Source organism: Malaya genurostris, chromosome 2 (assembly GCF_030247185.1).
Source record: "Malaya genurostris strain Urasoe2022 chromosome 2, Malgen_1.1, whole genome shotgun sequence".
Lineage (NCBI taxonomy): Eukaryota > Metazoa > Arthropoda > Insecta > Diptera > Culicidae > Malaya > Malaya genurostris.
In genome coordinates, this window is record NC_080571.1 from 2,047,265 (window position 1) to 2,051,377 (window position 4,113).

The window sequence follows — 4,113 nt, forward strand, 5'->3', positions numbered from 1 at the left end:
AATTCTATGAGTTGAGAAAAAATTTCCTTAATTTTATGTGTTTTACTTGTAAGAATACTTAAAATGCATTGTACTTTAATTTTCTGACTATTTTTAGAAAATTGGCGGTATGAAGCTAGTCAAGATACACTTATTTTGTGTTCAAAATGTGTTATTTTAATTATAATTATTTACTTAGTTACTCCTATAATTTGCTGCTTTTCAGAGGAGGGTTAAACTCACTTTGACAGCAAGAGAAGAAAAATATCAAGGGATATTCCGAATTTGGTTTCAACTCCTATTTAGCAATTATCCTATCAATATTTGATGAATCGACGAATTGTTGGTTAATCTAAAAGATATGCAAATTCTTTCATTTGTCTTCTATATATCTACTAAATAAATCCACGCAATAAGAGTTTCACCTTTTTTCGATTTGTTTTTTGTTTGTTTTCTTGTGTGAATAATGAAGTTATGCCCTCGTGCTTTTTTTGTGAAGTTGGTTGGTTTTCGGTATCAACCCGAATTGTTTCTTCGTATCAAATTAATAAAAATCTCAACTTCCAATTAAAATTAAAAAATAAAGAAAGGAATATTTCGACTTGAAATCCCGTGACGTCACCGGAAGCCGCTGCTTGTTGACATGCGACATGAAGGGCGAAACTTACGAAAACAAATGGAATGATAATTTCGCCCTTTATCGTTCTTCGTACAACTAGCACAGACTAACAGACATGACAGTATGAGTAAATTGTTATAAAAATCATTTTTCGTGATGCACTAGTTCCACCTATATTGTACTGCGCGAACTATTTACTATCGGTACACCCCTTGTGTTACGTAAAAGATTTTTTACTAGTTGGTTTCCCCTCGTTTGTCAACACCGACCCGCATACGCATGGATGCCAGACGGGTGACTAAACGCTGCCAGCTGGAAAAATATGGCTGGCAGACATTCTGGTGACCGGCTGCCTCACCGCTGCCAGGAATACAACTCAAACGATACAACCGTATCCACCAGGATTTTTCCACATTGAAATCTTTGACATTTTCAGCGAAGGTGAGAGGATGAAAACGCTCGGCTAACTTGGATACAGGCGACTTTGTTTTGTCAAATTGGATTTGACAACCGTAACTGAATCAATTTTGGTAGCCTTCTGGTGGCCATGGCTGCCCAGGTAGCCAAAACGCTATCAGGGATCAGCTGCTTACAGGGTTGCCTGATTTCATCAAAATATTTGATAATGAATCGTCACAATAAATTATTGGAGTACGTTGATAATATATTTAACTTTTTTAGCGATGTTGGAAAGTAAACATTTATTTTACTCAACGTTGTTCATCTAGACTATTTTTGATTGTGTTGGTAATTTCCATCCGAAATTAAGACCAGAAGCAAGTAAATATTGTAACAAAACGGGTTCGATTTTGTATTGCGTTGTAGGATGACAAGTAGGCACAATTCTGTATATAGTTTTGGCAATATGTAATTAATCTGTATCCTGCATGAAATTCGCATGGAGGTATACAAATCAATACATTACAGGTAATTCTGTATGAATGGCAACTCGGTTGGTAAATGAAAAAAATAAACACAGTCTAGATGACAGACAGGATGTATTTGATATGCTAACGTGGCGCCATCATGACATATCCGAGTACTGTCCCAACTAAAGGAATATTCGAAATGACCGTTTATATGGTTAAAGAATCTAATTTGAGTGTCCTGTCTGTTAGTCTGTGCAACTAGGTCTTAGATTTCTTTTCAACAAAATTTCCAATCAAAACTGTAGAATTTTGAAGCATTTAGGAAAGAGAAACTAGATATGTTTGTTTATGTAAAATTCACTCTTATTTGAAAAACAGATGAAATGACTCTTTCAAATAAGTGCATTTAATGCAGGTTGTAACTTTTGACAATTTGACATGGCATCGTTCAGGACATCCTGATGCTTTTCGTTAAAATTTTACAGTCGAGCTAATATTCTGTCGTTGTCGACTTTCGGTCAAGGAGAATACTCCAATCAAAAGTTTCAATACATTGTGTTTCGCTTCTCATTATTACGGAACCATTTAAGAAATTTACAATATTATTCGTTTTCATTTGACTTGAAGGTCTTAGTTCGCATTCAATTGTTTTTTTTCGGAAAACAATCGAATAAGTGAGTTACCGCTAGAGATGTCAGGTAAAAAAATTCAAATATCTTCAGATAGAATTGCAAAAGACTGTGAATCCAAAAAATGCCTGCGAACTTTCATTTCTGTATAAAATATGACACACACGACTGACTTGGCGAGCAAAAACAGCGTGGCCAATAAAAAAGTCTGTAAATTTTGACGAAAGTCTGCGAAAAACGCGACTTTCAAAAGACTGCAATAAAACATGTCTGCAGCACTTCTAAAGAAATCTGCAGATTTACAGATCTGCACACCTGGCATCTCTGGTAGACGCATGTCTCAATGATGGCTGAATTGCTTCAGACACTCTCACACCTTTTTTAAGGGACAATTAACAATCTTAGAAAAACCATTGTTGCAAAACGCAGAAGCAGTTTTCTTCGCAATCGTTGAGCGGAAATTCAAAAGAAAGATATCAATTTGTTTGGAACATTATTCTAAACAAACTGATGTTTTTGCCTTTCTCATATAGAAAGATTATTTTCATGAAGATTCATCAAGCAGTATGCGGAGGCAACTGCTTCAGGGTTTTTCAACGATGACTGTTTTCTTGGGATTGTAAGTAGAACCTCAATCTCTCTTACTGCTAACGATGAGCAGAGCGAGGGAAAGGATACACTAAGGTCTTTCTCTGTTCGAAGGATAAGTACCGCACACACTTCCGTTGCATAGTGTTAGTCTGGAGAAAATATTATTTCGCGAGAAAGAAAGGATTTTTATCCGTACTTTAACGGCTCGACGCAGCCACACAGAAAGACTTTCGCTTGTTGTCCAGTGAAAAGAAAGCCTATTGGAATATAAACGAAAATTAACTGGTAATATAACCTAAGTTGCTGTGCCATCCAATCGGCGTCATCTCAGTCGAGGTTACGTCAACCAGAAAAGGAAAACGAACAAGAAGTACCGCACAGGAAAAACCTGATTTGTATGAAAAAAGTCGACACTGAGGTTTTTTTTTGTGCGGGAGATACAAACCCCATAAAAACCGCGGAAAACATAACGCGTAACTGCGAAAAACCGCGCAAACATAAGGATTAACTTTGGAAACCGCAAAACTATAGAACATTGTGTTGCTGCCTTCAAAAATTAATGAAACATCGAGATGTGGTGCTATGTTGACAAAATTTTTTTCGAAAAAATTAACTTTTTTTTTAGATTTCCGAAATCCTATTTTTGTATGCCAAATGTATTAGAAATGCGTGAAACGGCGAGATCTCCGAAATCAGCGTAACTTCGGGAATCCGTGTAAAAAAGCCGTGTAACTTCGGAAATCCGCGTAAAAAACCTCAGTTTACAATGATGAAATCGCGAAAATAATGTTTTCTTTGTTTCGATTTTGTATGATGTATTCCGAATTTTTCGTATTATGTATTCGTATATTTTGAGTGCAAGTGTTTAACGCATTTGGTCCAAATGGTGCGAAATTCCATTTTGACATTAATCGAATGGCGCATTTTTATCAATTCATTTTTCGAATCAGTGATATTTCATAATGATCAACCTCTCAAGCTGTAAGTTGAATGAGAAATACGATTCTCTTGGAAGCTGAATAGTAAAAACACATTTGCGTTGCATACATCCAACATAATCTGCATGTGTCTATCACCAAATCTCTATGAAACGAATCAAGGCATTCATAGCTAGAAACCTGTACAATTATAGACGGAATGACATTCCTATGATATTAACGGATGATTTCAATATCGACATTTGTGTCTATTGCCATTAGATATTTTGTCAGATCCCACGCAGCAGACTACGTCGTTTGACAAAAAAAAAAACATAACATACTCATTGTAGCATCTTTTCTTAAATTTAGTCGAATACAGCCACAGTCCAAAAACAGGAAACCACAAGTGAGTGCTATAAGACAATTTTTCCCAGGGCCACCAAAGAAATATTTTCGAGAGCAAGTCCCATAATAAACTATTTGTGGAACGAAATCATAAATTATAA